The sequence below is a fragment of the Pholcus phalangioides genome, unplaced genomic scaffold, assembly GCF_987345545.1.
Source record: "Pholcus phalangioides strain wild (caught in Gottingen) unplaced genomic scaffold, Ppha-v1.0 ptg000007l_1, whole genome shotgun sequence".
NCBI lineage: Eukaryota > Metazoa > Arthropoda > Arachnida > Araneae > Pholcidae > Pholcus > Pholcus phalangioides.
Window position 1 is genome coordinate 2,942,542 of NW_028301600.1, and position 17,303 is coordinate 2,959,844.

The 17,303-nt window shown below is 35.0% G+C and overlaps 1 protein-coding gene across 3 annotated transcripts in view; it reads right to left on the reverse strand.

The window, feature by feature from the left end:
- The window catches only part of LOC149084792 (xaa-Pro aminopeptidase 1-like), a 537,471-nt gene that overhangs the window by 462,016 nt on the left and 58,152 nt on the right, over nucleotides 1–17,303 (reverse strand). For all 3 annotated transcript variants that reach the window (XM_089232535.1, XM_089232536.1, XM_089232537.1), the window contains exon 3: nucleotides 9,099–9,217. The gene's annotated coding sequence lies outside the window, so the exon portion shown is untranslated. The remainder of the gene's footprint in view (nucleotides 1–9,098; nucleotides 9,218–17,303) is intronic.

Here is a 17,303-nt window from a genome sequence, read left to right on the forward strand (position 1 = left end):
ATAGCAGTAATTCCAACAACACTGATTTAATCAACGCACATTATTTATGAAAAAGCTTTTCGATTTACAAAAATAATTCACATTTTAGGTGAACCTCAAAATCCCGAGAACATACTTCAACACTTGCAAATTTAAAAAATACAATTAAAATATTAAGGGGCATATATATAGAATGTTTCTCAAGATTCAGAATATTTATAGTGTTCAACTTGAAAATATTGGGACATTTTCAAATACCTAGTGGATGGATTAGTAATTTCTTTTTAGTACGCTCTGACATTTCGTTACTAAGTTAATCATATCAATATTTCACAAGCGAAAGCAAGTAAATTTTATTGCCTGTTAAAGCTAATCTATATTGATAGAGTTATTTACCATAGAATGCTGAGCATCTATAAACACAATAATTTCGTTCAAAATTTTGAGTATATCCCGCCTTTATGTGTTTTTTATTTAGTTCGGAAAATAGAAAAACTTTGGAGAATGAAAGGAGAAAGTACATTTCTGGGAAGAAAAGGTCAATCACCGGGCGTTACCACCCTGTCACTTCGGATCAGTCCCGTCTCGACGGCTTATCATACATGCCAATTACCCATTGTCACATACTGGGGGGAAAGCATTCTAAAATCACGTGACCCTGTGGTCATTTTGAAAAGATTTTGTGAAAATAAGTAGCTTTTTTTGAAGAGGTTTTGTGTTCGACCCTGAGCCGTCGATAGGGTTAAGTGGCATTGTTTGAGAAAATATATCGTAACTTGTTCAATTTTCAATATATTCAAGTGAAATTTTCACTAAAGTGTCCACAAAAACATACAGAATATGAATAAAAATAATTCATACGCTCACATTTGAAATTTACATGCAAAAAAATTATGTAAATATGGTTTTTGTGGAACTTCTCATTAGAAAAAATACAATTTTTTTAAAGTATTTTTAGACCAGAGGCATAGCAGTTACCAAAACAACTTTTATTTTAAATTTCTCCTAAATACACTGCTGGCCACCGTAAATGCAACACCCGAAAGAAAACATGCAAATAATATGAAATTTACAACATGCATTAGCGGAGGTGAGATACGCAAATGATTAGAATTTCAGCGCAGATGCACATCACGCGCGCCTGTGGCGCCCCTTCAAAGCGCTATTTAAGGCTTGGAGATTTCGACGATTTGAAGTACGGCAATTGTGTTTTTCTTGTGTTTTTTTCAAAAAAACGATCAATTATGCCTCGTAGAAAACAGCGATCATCTTTTGATCAAGTATCCGAGTTCGACAGAGGAAGGATAGTGGCCTACCGAGATTGTGGATTATCTTTCAGGGAAATCGGTAGTCGTGTTGGACGAAACCAAACAACTGTAATGCGGATATGTGATCGTTGGATGCAGGAGGGTACGACGGACCGACGTGCTCGATCGCATCCACCTCAGCACTCTCTCACACTCCTCTAGTAAGCATTGCCGGTACTTTAAAAAGGTTTTTGTGGAACTTCTCATTAGAAAAAATACAATTTTTTTAAAGTATTTTTAGACCAGAGGCATAGCAGTTACCAAAACAACTTTTATTTTAAATTTCTCCTAAATATATGAAGTAAAATACTGGTTTTTTGACCATTAATATCACTCTGATTTCAAATCATTCAACTCGATACTGAAATGCAACCCATCATCCCAGATTTCAATTATTATTTTCTGTTTATTACTTCTACCATCCTTGTTGACCATGCGAAATTTCATGTGCATATCTCAAAAACTTTGAGAAAAAAAATGTTTTCTAACATCACAAATGACGTCTCTAAGGCTAAACATTAAAGCAATATTATTTATGAAAATACACTGAAGAGCCAAAAAACTGGTACAAATGCCTAATATCGTGTAGTAGGCCCCCCCCCCCCGAGCCCGCAGAAGTGCTGCAACACGACGTGGCATGGACTCGACTAATGTCTGAAGTAGTGCTGGAGGTAATTGACACCATGAATCCTGCAGGGCTGTCCATAAATCCGTAGGAGTAAGAGGGGGGTGGAGATCTCTTCTGAACAGCACGTTGCAAGACATCCCAGATATGTTCAATAATGTTCATGTCTGGGGATTTAGGTGGCCAGCGGAAGTGTCTAAAGTCAGAAGAGTGTTCCTGGAGCCACTTTGTAGCAATTCTGGACGTGTGGGGTGTCGCATTGTCCTGCTGAAATTGTCCAAGTCCATCGGAATGCACAATGGACATGAATGGGTTCAGGTGATCAGACAGGATGCTTACGTACCTGTCAGAGTCGTATCTAGACGTATCAGGGGTCCCATATCACGCCCCATACCATCACAGAGCTTCCACAAGCTTGAACAGTCCCCTGTTGACATGTAGGGTCCATGGATTCATGAGGTTGTCTCCATACCCGTACACGTCCATCAGCTCGAAGCAATTGGAACCGAGACTCGTCAGACCAGGCAACAGGTTTCCAGTCCTCAACAGTCCAATGTAGGTGTTGTCGGGCCCAGGCGAGGCGCAAAGCTTTGTGTCGTGCAGTCATCAAGGGTACATGAGTGGGCCTTCAGCTCCGAAAGCCCATATCGATGATGTTTCGTTGAATGGTTCGCATGCTGACACTTGTTGATGGCCCAGCATTGAAATCTGCAGCAATTTGCGGAAGGGTTGAACGTCTGTCACATTTAATGATTCTCGTCAGTCGTCCTTGGTCCCGTTCTTGCATGATCTTTTTCCGGCCGCAGCGATGTCATAGATTTAATTTTCTACCGGATTCCCGATATTCACGGTACACTCGTGAAATGGTCGTACGTGAAAATACAAATTTCATCGCTACCTCGGAGATGCTATGTCCCATCTCTCGTGCGCAGACTATAACACCACGTTCAAACTCACTTAAATCTCGATAACCTGCCATTGTAGCAGCAGTAACTGATCTAACAACTATGCCAGACACTTGTTGTGTTATATAGGCATTGCCGACCGCAGTGCCGTACTCTGATTGGTTCCATATCTCTTTATTTGCATATGCATGCCTGTACCAGTTTTTTTGGCTCTTCAGTTTATATCATAACTTTGCAGATTTTCAATACATTGAAAAGAAATTTTCACTAAAATGCTCACAAAAAAATGCAGATTATGAATAGAAAAAGAAATGTAAACCTTAGAGGAAAAAAGTCATTTAAATTTAATTTTTGTTATTTATTATTAATTATTTTATTTTTAACAATTTTTTAAACACTTTTTTTGGATGAACAGAGTGAATTTTCAATTTTTTTTTTTAAATTTAATCCTATTAATATATTAAGAAAGAAGACTTTAGAAGAGTAAACATTATTTTGACATTTGAGTAACAAAACACAATTGTACTTATATGACTGCATTAATTATATTTGTACATTTTGACTTAATATAATGATTCATGCTTAATAAAAAGAAATTTACATTTTATTTTTCATGTACGCTTATATGTTTATCACAGTATTCACTAAATTAAGTTTCATGAGTAGTTAATGCAAATAATTCAAAACAAGTAATAAATTTTAAAATTCCAGGATTAAATGAATTCATGAAATAATTAGAAATGTTAATGTAATGTGTCAAATCAGAGTTGGTGAAAAAAAGGTTTTGGTTTAAATTCATACTTTTACAATAAATTCAGTTATAGTTGAGTAAAATATTTTTTTAAATTTAACCTTCACATGTTCAAATTCTTAGAAAAGTGTTCAAATTCCAAACAATTGAAATAATTAATTTCACTTTTAATTGATCTATAAATATTTCTTATGATGCAACAAAGGCAAACTTTTGCAATCTGATATTATATTTTTGCATAAAGAATTATTTTGTATTTGATAAATCCAGATAATATTATTAATCATATATATAGATGTATTTTGGAGTATTTTTAACACGCTTAATTATAAAGTTACTTTACTAAAACACTGTTAAAATTTTTTTTAATTACTTTGATTTTTACAGCATATATTTTAATAAACATATATTTAATATATATGATAAATATGAAATGGTTATACTTGTGTGGCAAAAAATTCTACATTATAATATTTAATACAGGCCTATAGATTTTTCCCAAGAAATAATTTAAAATTGCTGATAGAAAGCCAGAATATGAGGCATCAAATCACAAAGAATGAAATATTAGATACAACCGGATTGTTGTAGCTGAGGCAGATGGAAGAGAGTAGAATTAAAACCTAATGGAAATAATGCCTGGTGGTGATATATTAGATGTGATGTTTCTTGTTGTGATGATGATTGTAAAAAATAATAATAGCTTCTGTGAAGATATAAACTATGGCACACTGGTCTTTGTCCTTCAGATGGTGTCTTATTTAATTATAAGACTTTATCATCTCAGCAGGTGATGATAAAGTCACTGCTGCTGCTTCATTGAGAAAACTAAAACAAAAGTGTTAGAACTAAACTGAACTAAACTAAAGTGAAAGAACAGCATATGAAATGTATAGAATGAGCTTTTCCATTAGTTCAGGTGGGTCTTTCTATTTTCAGTGATTTTCAAATTCAAATATCAAACAAATATCGCACTTAAAAACCTAGTATTTTTTGTTGGTCTCAAGACAGACAGGGCAATGACTTTCTAATTGGATTTATTAAGACAGTGCGAGCAAATAAAAAGTTATTTTTTTAGTTTAACCAATTCAGCAGTAATTCCGGAATATCTCATCAAACTTAATCTGCTTTACTACAGCCCCCCCCCCACAAAATATCCCAAATTCTAAGAATGCATTGAAATTGTTTTTACAGTAAAATACTCATTTTTCCATCCTCCCTCCAATCAATCAGTTGCCAGTGGGTGGAGTTAGCTCTCATTCAAGGTTAGATAAGAGAAGGCGAAAGAAAAAATAGACTGTGTGTTTTCCTTACCCTTTCTTTTAGCACTGTAAAGAAAAATATACACTCAGTATAAATAATAAAAAAGTTTTATTTTCCAAAAACAGTATTTCTCTTCCTGGAAAGCCACACACATCATGGCAGATGTTTTGTATCATAGTGAGGGAAATAAAAGCGATGGGCAGAGAAAATTCTCTTGTTGGGGTGAACAGTTATCAGCTGGGCAATCAGAAAAACAAATCTTGAAAATAGGAGGCTATTTGTGAAGGTTTCACAATTTCAAATGTGGCGGTTATAATGTGGAAAATTTTAAAAACTGCTTAAAGGGTCAATAACCATATAATCCCTTTCATTGAGAATGATGTATCTAAGGCCTACACATTATATTTTTTCTAACTGGAAGTATGCTTCTAGGATCAACAGTTAGTGAGTCATCCCAGGATAAAGGGACTTTCCTATGCATCCTGTATATGAAAAACCTTGAAGAGAAATACTCTACCTCTATCTGACACCTATATACAGGGTGATTACAAAAAAACTATCCCGACATATGGGCCCCTAACTATCATACCATTCACAGAAACTGAGTGAAATTTTGCCATAAGGTATTTTGAGGTATGCGCTCAAGAATGATATGGAAAACAACAGTGTCACTCTAAAAGTTACGGTTACAGTGAGAAAATTTCGAAAATATCAAATGGCAACACCAAGTTTTTTGTATTGGAATGTGATCTCCATTGTGAAAAACACTAAATAGCGTTCGAACGGCAACTGTAGCATGAAAATCACTGGCGGTAGATAGGCTAAAAGTGAGGACAACCAATAAGGACAGAAAAGCAGCATAAAATAAAGCATTTTATTGTGTTTCACAAATTTTCCACATGACCTTGTGGAGGACTAATCAGGCTGGGATCTCAGCCGAAGAAACGGTGTGACGAATGAAACGAACATTAATGCTCTGGTGCACTGCAAAGTCCTTTTTACTTTTTCCTTGCCTAGCTCCGGGGATTTTCGTGCTACAGGTGCCATTCCAACGCTATTTAGTGTTTTTCAGTATGGAGATTGCATTCCAATACAAAAAACTTGGTGTTGCCATTTGATATTTTCGAAATTTTCTCACTGTAACCGTAACTGTTAGAGTGACACTGTTGTTTTCCATATCATTCTTGAGCGCATACCTCAAAATACCTTATGCCAAAATTTCATTCAGTTTCTGTGAATGGTTTGATAGTTAGGGGCCCATATGTAGGGATAGTTTTTTTATAATCACCCCGTATACAATGTACACAGTTATATACTGCATATAAGCCTATACAATGTGCCAAAAATACCTGAAACTATTTGCTGATGCAAGAAAAATAGAAATAACAGGATGAGTGTGTGTGTGATAGGATAATGAAAGGGTTGCAATATAGTACCATGCCAGTATTTGACCTAGAGAATAGTTAAAATTCTCAAATTCTTTAGTCCAAGTAGTATAGGATGGTAATAAAATAACTTGAGCCTATTTTTGCATATGTGTGTGTTTTATAATTTGTACATTTTATATCATATTGTGCTTTTGATTTTTTGTTTTTTAATTTCAATTTCTAAATCTTAATGTTTCTATGTTTTTATTTGTTAATTGAATGACATACTTGCCAACTGCTATGTAATGTCTGTAGTTTCTATAGATTTTTACCATAAAATACAGAATTACTGTGAATCCCAAAAAACTAAGGAATTCTGTTTTTTCAAAAGTACTAGTTTTTGATTGGCGATTTCTCTGAATTCTATTATTTTATCAAGTACAAAATGATGCCATACAAAGACCGCATCTCTACAGAATGAATACTGAGCTGAATTTGAAATGAAGTGAAGCACCCTCATTGTTGATAGTTGTTATAAAGGTTTGCTTTGATTGGTTGTATGCACATTTGCAAGTTGAATCACCCAGGTGGGCCCTTATACCAAAAATGTTTAATTGCTGAATTGAAAAAAAACCAAACAAATCAGCAGAACTTTTTTTTTTTATCAAGGTTTCTTCATAACGTTTTTCATGGGCAAGTTTCTACAAACAAAGTGGAAGAGGGATGTCAATGACAACTAAGCATTAATAGTGTCCAGTTCCAAAAATTGAACTTTCATTGATTTTGTGGGGGATATTCACGATAAACAGGCCCAAACTTAAACAAAAGGCTACTTTAAATGCTCCTCAGAGCTGGATAGGTTGACAAGTTGAAGAAAATAAAACAATTGATTTCAATTTTCGAAATAGTCAAGAGGAGGAAAAATTGCCCTCTCTCCCATCACCAAACATTGACACTACGGAGAAACTTGGTTCCAAGGTTGGCATGAATGGAATTCATATTTATGTCTTTACTTTGAAGTTTTACATGTTTTTGTTGTTTTCTTTTAAAACTCAGTGTATTATCAAGAGTTTTATTTGTTTTATATCATTGTGTAATTATGATAACTGCATCCACTCTACCTCGCCATATGCTTGTAGGGGTGGGATAGCAGAGCATATTGGATACGAGTCCATTGTAGCTGCAACAATCAACCAATGCAAGTGAAATTAGAAATATGGGAGTTTCAAAGTATGAGAGTGAGGAAAAAAACAAAACCATAGTTTCTGGTTTAAGTCATAGCAATCGATTTATTACTAAGTGATCAGCCGGTGAAAAAATTCATGAATCACATTGCGATAGTACATGTAACATGGTAAGCACTAGCGCAAAACACATAGGCCTACAAAGAAAAATATGGAAACAAGCAATAAGGACATGGAAGCGACAGAATAGCAACACATTTATGATATATCGATTGTTTAGTTTATTATTATTATTTTCCTATCATTTAGTTGCCAGTGGGTGGCAACACAATGTTTTGTTTACTTTTTCAGTCTAATAAAATGTTTCACTTGAAATGGACGCCACGTCTTCAGTCTTCCTTACTTGTCCATATAATTGTCTTAATTCTTTGTCTTCCCAAATCCAAAAATATATCACAACATTTTGATTCGTTTCACAACTACTCCACATACCTGCCTCCACATACAATGACTTTTTGCATGCGAGAGATGGTTGAAAACAACAAAATGTAGGCTTATCATTGCAAGAGGAATCAGTTGAACCTCCTGTCTGATGGCATCTCTAAAATCATACATGGTTTGTGGAGGTTATGTGTACACCTTTGATTTCAGTCATCTCCAGAGACAGAAATTCATTGAAGTGAGATTGAGGAATCCTGGTGGACACAGAAAAATGAAATGGCAGGATATAATTCTGTCAACGAACTGTTGCATTAAGAAGAGTTCACAGATCTCACATGAGCCTTTTGTAGCTGTAATTCGTAAACATCAAATCTCCCCCACAAACTATACCTTAAAAGATGCCATCAGATGAGAGTTGAAACAAATTCCTCTTGCTATGGTACACGTTTAATTGCTGTCCACCATTTACCACGTGCAAAGTGTCATTATGTGTGAAGGCAGGTATGTAGGGCATTTGTGAAACAAATCAAAATGCATGGTTTTTCTACCCTTTCTCTGCCCTCATTGGTTGTTTCCACAATTTCTTTAGTCTGTGTCTTGTATCACCATAGGTGTAGGCAGAATTTTCTCGGGGGGGGGGGGCGGGTTCAGATTTTTTTTTCCTTCTGAGGGGGGTTTTTACTTTTTTCCCTGCAAAATAACACTATAATCTTGGCTCGGGAGGGGGAGGGTTAGAACCCCAAAACTCCCCTTTGCGTACGCCAATGTGTATCACTGTTCATCATGCTACAGGTACCTTTCCGATGCCATTTATGGTTTTTCGCTGTTCCGCTCGCTTAGCAATGATTAAATGTGGGTATTGTCATTTGAATTTTTCTAAATTTTGTTACTGTGCCATTACAGCTAAAACTATGTTTGCTTTTTTTTCCTCACTCTTGGGCCCATACTTTGAAACATTTACATCTTGAATTTCACTAGCATTGGTTGATCATTGCAGCAGCTAAGTGCTCATATATCTGCGAAGTTGTTTTATGACTATCCTGTATTCATACAAAGTTGAGTTTGATGCAACAGATTTTCAAAAATCAGACTGTAAACAGTACTTTTTAATCATGACCACCCTGTACAAACACACGATAATTTGGTTTTTTATGCCACCTTTCATACACAAAGGTTCTGAATAACGGTCCATTTGCTTGTACATGGATGCAGCTGAGGAAAAACATAGGAAAAGGTAGTAAAAGTGAAAACTCTTGTGAAACACACAGTTACATACCCAAATGTCAATGTGCTCTGAATCTTTCATGAAGATATAGGTCTTTCATTGCGATTAGGCACAAAGCAAAAAAACTTCTTTATTTCATTAGAAACTTGGCTGCTTGAGTCATACGCAATCTAAAATGAAAATTCAATAACACATTCTCTCAGTAAAACATGAATAAAACTTGCCTCATTATTCATAAAGATAAGTTGATGTAAAAACAATTGAAATAGAAAACACAGAAAAAAACAAGCCATTCAAGCTATCTTCAAACATAAATGTCGGAACTCTGCCATGTAACCAGAAAGAATAGTGTAATAATTATTGAGGTATAATTTTTTAAGTGGTTACTAGGGATGGGACAGATAATGATTTAGCTGAATACTGAATAATCAGCTAATGCCTTGGCTGAATACTGAATATTCAGTGGCCGGATATCAATTTTCTTAAAATTCATAAAAATTTTAAATAAAATTTTCATTTTTAATTGAAAATAAAATTGGTAATTTCAAATGATTGATATTGAATTAATTACTTTAATATTAATTTTAATTTCTTATTTAAATAAATATTAAAAACTACCTTTAGACAACATAATCATAGCATAATATTAAAAAAATCCCTCAAAAATTCATTTTTTTAATTTTTGAAAAATTCAAAAATAATTTATTTTTTCACAGCACTATTTTAATATCCTATAAGATTGACTCAAGCTAAAGCAAAATGACAGAAATGACTTGGCAGCAAAACTGCTTGACTTTTGTCTCTTCACAATGTTAGCTTCTTTTTTTTTCGGGTCTTCCAAAAAGTCCAATGTGAAAACTCTCTTGATGTGCAGCAAATTACGAAAACATGCAAGTTTTTTTAAGAATGATGCTGCTCCTTTGCTCTTTCGGGGAAAAAAGTGAAGACCAACCACTGGGGAATGGGAATTCATCCCCTTTTAATTTTTTTTCCCTTCAGACTTTCCCTGACTTATCCCAAATATTAAGAATTTTCCCTGACTTTTGATAAATATTTAACATTTTCCCTGACCATTTTCTGATTCCCTGATTTTTCAGGTTGCTGGAAACCCTGTAAAGCTTTAAATAAAAAACTTTTGTTGCTTCAATCAATACTGCATCATTTTCATCATTCGATATCTTCATTAAGATTTTTTTGTGCTTTTTTGTGATTTTTTTCTCTTATAGAATTCATGGCACTATTTATATCAGTGCTTTTATTCTGTGAAGTCGTTTACTTGTCACATTCACACCAAAAAGTATATTACACCACATGATTAAAGACATAATAAATGTTTTGGTTTACCTACACATAAAAAAATAACATGTCCTGACTGACTGATTCATAATTGCCGAGCCAAAACTGCTTAAGCTATAAACATGAAATTTGATCAGTAGTTTTATTTCATGGCGGAAAGACTCACTAAGAAAATGTTTTTTTAAATTCCCCCCCCCCCAAGGTTAAGAGGTTACATAGAGAAATCATGCCTAGCCGAAATCGCTGAAGCTATGAATATGAAATTTTGTCAGTAGTTTTATTTTATGGTGTGAAGACTCAATAAGGAGAGACTTTTCAAATTTCAACCTTTAAACAAGTTATAAGGCAGTTCAAAGGTCATATGGGGCAATCAAAGCACCATGCTGAAACTGCTGAAGCTATAAATATGAAATTTAGCCAGCATTATATTTTATAATGTAAACACCCACTAAGATGGGATTTTTGAAAACTCAATACCCAAGGGTATCATGATAAGTTCAAATGCTATATGGGTGGATCATCACTGAGATTTTCAGATTACCAAACCCACACGGGCAAAGCAGCAGGTAACAGCTAGTCTATATATAGTCAAATCTTGTTTTAACGAACACTTTTCCAAGTCCCCCATATAAGTTCACATAGGAACAGGGTTGGGTTTTTCACATGACAAACGTCAAAAACTGGTTTAAACCATCAAAAACCTAAATGAATGTCTTTTGATAATGTTTTGAACACAATAGGTACTCCACGCAGAAAACTACAGCTTGTGCTAAGAGAACTAATACAAATACAAATACAAATACAACGCCACAACAGGCAAAATGCCCAACGAGGTGGCTGATAAAAAGATGCCCATAAAAGGTTGGTTATTAGTTAGCCCCTGGTTATTAGTTATTACTAATTATATTTGTGCTAATTCACTCGTTAGTAGCTTGGTTAGGGCAGCGGTTCTCAACTGGTGCTCCGTATGCATTTTCCAGGGCTCTGCGACCGGTCGAGGAAAATGAAATGAATAAACAAAATATGATAAATCAATTAAACTGAAAGGCCCACGCGGCTCCGTGAGTGAAAAAAATTTAAGAACCGCTGGGTTAGGGTATCTTCGTGTATATTTTTTAACGAATGTTCTACATATTATTTGTTTTATGTACTATGATTCTTGTGTAATTTAATGTTCTACTGAAATTGTCACCAAATTCTTGAAGCATCTCATGGAAAAAAAATCTCCAGCGTGGCTTCGTTAACCTCTTGGGCAGGACCGTCATTTGGGGGGTCAGGGGGGGGCGTTGCCCCTCCCGGCTATTGAAAATACACTAAAAATGGTATATATATATATATATATATACAGGAGAGATAGCAGGCCCCAAACCAGCTTTTTCACGGGCCCCTCTGTGGTTAATTTATAGTGTGAAAAATCAAAAAGTGATAAGAATCGTTCCAGCCCCTGTCAGCCCTGCCCTTGTGGGGGTCATGCCGACATTATATAATATACATAAATCACTGGTGCTCCCAACATACGGGGGTCTTGGTACTTTGGTACATTGCACATGTATCTTCATGGGGGAAGTTAAAAGGTTTAATTTCCAGAGGCCCTTGATGGACCTCATTGTTTTCTTGCTGCTTTAAAACTGAAAAATTTCGGATAGCGGAAGCTGAAGATATTGCCAGTTTGGAATTCGGTCGGGAGTGATTGCGTGGGGCGCTGGATTTTATTCATTGGTAAAATGAATACAAATGAATATTTGCCATGGCCCTAACAGGGGTATTCCCGATAAGCTTCCGAGTCGGGGACCCCGTTTCATTTTGGGGACACTGGATGAATCTTATTCTTTTCTGGGTCCGGCGTATTTTGTTGGGAGCGATGGGTTTTATTCGTTGGTAAAATTAATACAAATGAAAATTTTTCGTGGCACTCGCAGCTGTGGACGTCGGAAAAGCTTCGAGGCCGTTGACCAGGGCCGTCATTTCAACTCTTTCCAGGGGGGGGGGGCAAAAAAACATGTACTGAATGTATATATATATATAAAACCCCCCAATGACGAGCCTGTTGGGGGCCGATGTGGAAACTGATAGGTTTCATTTTGGAGGCCCTGGAAGAATCTCATTGTTGTCTTTTGTTTAACATTGTGGAACTTGCAACAGCTGAAGCTCGAGATAAATGTATTTTGTAAATGTATTTTGTTGGGAGCGATGGGTTTTATTCGTTGGTAAAATGAGTACAAATGAAAATATTTCATAGCACTCACAGCGGGGGATGACCGACAAGCTTCCAGGTCGGGGGCCCCATGTGGAAATTGACAGGATTAATTTTGGGGGACATGGATGAATATCATTATTTTCGGTGGAAGTTTGCAACAGCGGAAGCCCGAGATGAATCCAGTCTGGGTCCCTCACGAAAATTCAGTGAATTGGAGTCTGGGGACCGTCGTGGAGAAGTTTTTCGGGGTTACTTGATGAATCACATTCGTTTTTTGTTGCTTTATTATCTTAAAATTTGCTTCTTCAGTAAGCTGATGCTTTCACGTGTCCCTTTCCATAGCACGCTGATGAAGTGGGACGACATAAACATGATATGTAGGGAAGGGAGGGGGGGGGATGATTGGCCGCCAAAGCGGCCCGTTCACAATGAGTTGTGGTGAACGGGAATTCTCTGATTGGACAGGCGTCACAAGTGGAGTTCATCAAGGAAGTGCCCTTGGTCCCATGTTTTTCACTTTTTTATTGATAAACTTTATCAGGGTATCGATGGGATTGCTAACAAATTTGCAGATGATGTGAAACTAATGGGGGTAATTGGGAATCAAAACGATAGGGAGTTGCTCCAGACCAACTTAAACAGGATTGCAGCATGTGCAAATGAATAGAGAATGATGTTTAGCGTTGATAAGTGCATGGTCGCTCATTTTGGTTCGAACAACCCACGGTTCTCTTACGAGTTGAATGGTGTCACTATCCCGGATGCAACTAGGGTTACCGATTTGGGAATTCTCATTGACGAGCGGCTTAGTATTTCTGAACATTATTCAGCGGTGATCAAAAGATGCTTGGTCTCATTTTCAAAAAGGTCTCTTCACGTACTCCTAGTCATTCTTCCGCTTTTCTGAGGCTTAGTTCATCCCGGACAGGAGTATGCTGTAAGGTTTTTGAAACCATACCTACAGAGGGACGCTGAATTGGTTGAAGGGGTGCAGAGAAGAGCTAAGCGTGTCCTTATTGACACACAGGGCTTGAGTTATGAAGAGAGACTTCATTTTTTAGATATGTTTACATTGGATGAAGGTGTCAGGGAGATATGATTGAAGTGTTTAAAATTTTCAACAGGATGAATGGATGGACAATGATGGACCATGAATTATTAGTACACCGTCAATTGACTGCTTTTACATGGGGACACCAGTATCAATTGGTAAAGGACAATGCAAGGTTATGGTGTCGCAGAGAATTTTTCTCTAATAGGGTTGTTAATAAATGGAATAGCTTACAGCTTACCCGCAGGGGTAGTAATAAAATTGGCACATTTAAAAAGAAATACGATAAACATGTTGGGGTAAATCGAGAAGCTATCCATACTTAGAATTAGACAACCATAAGTATTCTTCATGGGTATTGTATAATATTTCATCATGTATATATATTGTTTGTAATTGCATTTTTAATTGGGTTGCTGTATTTTTGAAATATATGACATTCGTATTTGTTATGGGCATCTTTTTCTCAGCCACCTCGTTCGGCATTTGCCTGTTGTGGCATTGTATTTGTATAAAATGTCTGAAGTAATGAACTACCCTACGCTGGATTTTGTCCTTCAGGAATAGCTGGTGTATTTCTTAGGTTGTGAAAAATTAATTCAACTTTTGCAGAGTTCATCTTGATCTGCTCTAAGTTTTACTTTACTGTCACTAGCAGTATCAACAAATTGGATATAAGTAGGATCTATTCATAAATACTCTTGCAGAGCAATGGTAACTTCATAGTCATGGTTGAACTTCTTCCATCAACCACTAGGAGTTTTAAATCTTCTTTCCACTCTTAAAGTCCTCAGCCAATTTTTTTGCTTTGACTACAATGATAGCAATACTGTACATGAGCCCTGTGCAGTCCATGCTGTCTACCATAATTCAGAACTGTAGGGTTAAGTAAAAAAGAAAAATTTTAAATGGTGCAATTCAATTTCATTATTACAATGGATGCCTGTTCATATGACTCTCATTTACACAACATTCATGTTTGATCTCAATTCATGTGTTTACAGATTTTAATGATGAGATATTTCATTCATGTCGCATAACTTTAATTGTATTGATTTCCAAATTTTAAGGGAAGATATCATTTTTATCAATCAGATCCTACAGAGTTTTGTATGGGTGGCATAAACACATTGCTATAAAATCAACTGTAATGAGTATTGCCATTGCAAATACCATACACTGTAGGCAGATTATATCAACAGATAAGAAAATAAGCACTGAACAGGCAGTAAGTGTGATGAACATATCTTTTAACATATAACAAGCGGGAGCTTGAGATCTCAGTCCAGCCTTATCTAACTGGAATTTGATTTTCCATTCAGCCGCGGACAATTTTTTTAGTCAAGTAACTTGCTCATATTTTGAAACCAGGAGAAAATAGACGGGTCATTCCATGTCAAATCATCCGGCCATGGCACCCATAGTCTCAGATTTCAATGATTTTTTTTATATTTTTGTTGCTTTTACCATCCTTATTAACCGTGTGAAATATTATTTGCATACCTCTAAAACTTTTTGAGAAAAAAAAATTTATCAAAAAAATGATGCAGATGACTTTTCCGAGGCTCAATTTTTAAGTGGCATCGTTTGAGAAAATAAATCATAACCTTTTCAATTTATTCAAGTGAAATTTTCACTAATGTGTTCACAAAACATACAAAATATGAATAAAAATAATTCATACACTTACATTTGAAATTTACATGCAAAAAAATTATGTAAATTTTGTTTTTGTGGAATTTTTTGTTACAAAAAATACAATTTTTCTAACATATTTTTAGACACACATATTTTGAGGCACAGCAGTTACCAAAACAACTTTTATTTTAAATTTCTCCTAAATATATGAAGTAAAATACTGGAGAAAAAAAATAATGGTTTTTTGACAGTTAATATATTTATTCTGGCTCGCAACACAAAATTCATCAAAATCAGACTAGATCGCTCTGATTTCAAATCATTCAACTAGATACTGAAATGCAACCCATCATCCCAGATTCCAATTATTATTTTTTTTATTACTTCTACCATCCTTGTTGACCATGAAAAATTCCATGTACATATCTCAAAAACTTTTTGAGCAAAAATGTTTACTAACCTCACAAATGACGTCTCTAAGGCTAAACATTCAAGTAATATTATTTATGAAAATATATCATAACTTTGCAGATTTTCAATGCATTGAAAAGAAATTTTCACTAAAATGCTCACAAAAAAATGCAGATTATGAATAGAAAAAGAAATGTAAACCTTAGAGGAAAAAAGTCATTTAAATTTAATTTTTGTTATTTATTATTAATTATTTTATTTTTAACAATTTTTTAAACACTTTTTTTGGATGAACAGAGTGAATTTTCAATTTTTTTTTTTTAAATTTAATCCTATTAATATATTAAGAAAGAAGACTTTAGAAGAGTAAACATTATTTTGACATTTGAGTAACAAAACACAATTGTACTTATATGACTGCATTAATTATATTTGTACATTTTGACTTAATATAATGATTCATGCTTAATAAAAAGAAATTTACATTTTATTTTTCATGTACGCTTATATGTTTATCACAGTATTCACTAAATTAAGTTTCATGAGTAGTTAATGCAAATAATTCAAAACAAGTAATAAATTTTAAAATTCCAGGATTAAATGAATTCATGAAATAATTAGAAATGTTAATGTAATGTGTCAAATCAGAGTTGGTGAAAAAAAGGTTTTGGTTTAAATTCATACTTTTACAATAAATTCAGTTATTGTTGAGTAAAATATTTTTTTAAATTTAACCTTCACATGTTCAAATTCTTAGAAAAGTGTTCACATTCCAAACAATTGAAATAATTAATTTCACTTTTAATTGATATGTTGGGAAGGGAGGGGGGGGGGTGATTCGCTGCCAAAGCGGCAGGGGGGCAGAGCCCCCCTAGTATTAAGATATTCTTATACAGGGTGCATGTCATTTTACTTGAACCAGTAAATTCAGACTCGTAAATACAGCAAAATAACAGGTGATTGAGTTTAAAAAAATCTCATCTCTGTTGTACTTTCAATTGTCTATTGTGTGCCAATACAACAGCTGTTTTATCGGACTTCTTAAAACTGGCTATTCTTCTAGTACCCACAGTAGGTACAACAGGTAAGTGTGCACAAAATGACCATGGTGCAACAAAAATAAATCCAAAATGAAAGAGATAGAGAGAACTAGTGAACGCTTTTTCTCAGAAAAGGAACTTGTATCAAATAAATGCCGAGCCAAGTTGGCAATCCCTTTTTTTTGTCAAAATGGTTGATGCAAAGATGGAATGTCCTGTTTTTTCTCCTTTGTGATGTTACTAATAGTTTTCTTTGTAAAGATTCACGATCCCCAAAAAAAGTTGAGGAATGTAAACTTCCTGGAAAATGTGCAGAAATCTCTCTTGTGATAAGATTATCTGCCTTAGGGCGGCGGTATTCACCGACATGGTTTAAACTATAATCAGAATTTTTGGATAAGAGATCGACACAGATTGGTTAAATTCAGCTTTTTAACCAATCTATGTTTATCTCTCATCCAAAAATTGTAACTACAGGTTTAAACCATGTCTGTGAATACGGCCCTTAGGCGGAGATAAACTTGGAAGTCTGAGGGGCACAGTATTGCTGTGGGGTCAAGGCGATGATGATATCTATACACATATACATTAGACTAGTCGAATTAACCTTTAACGTTGCAGGG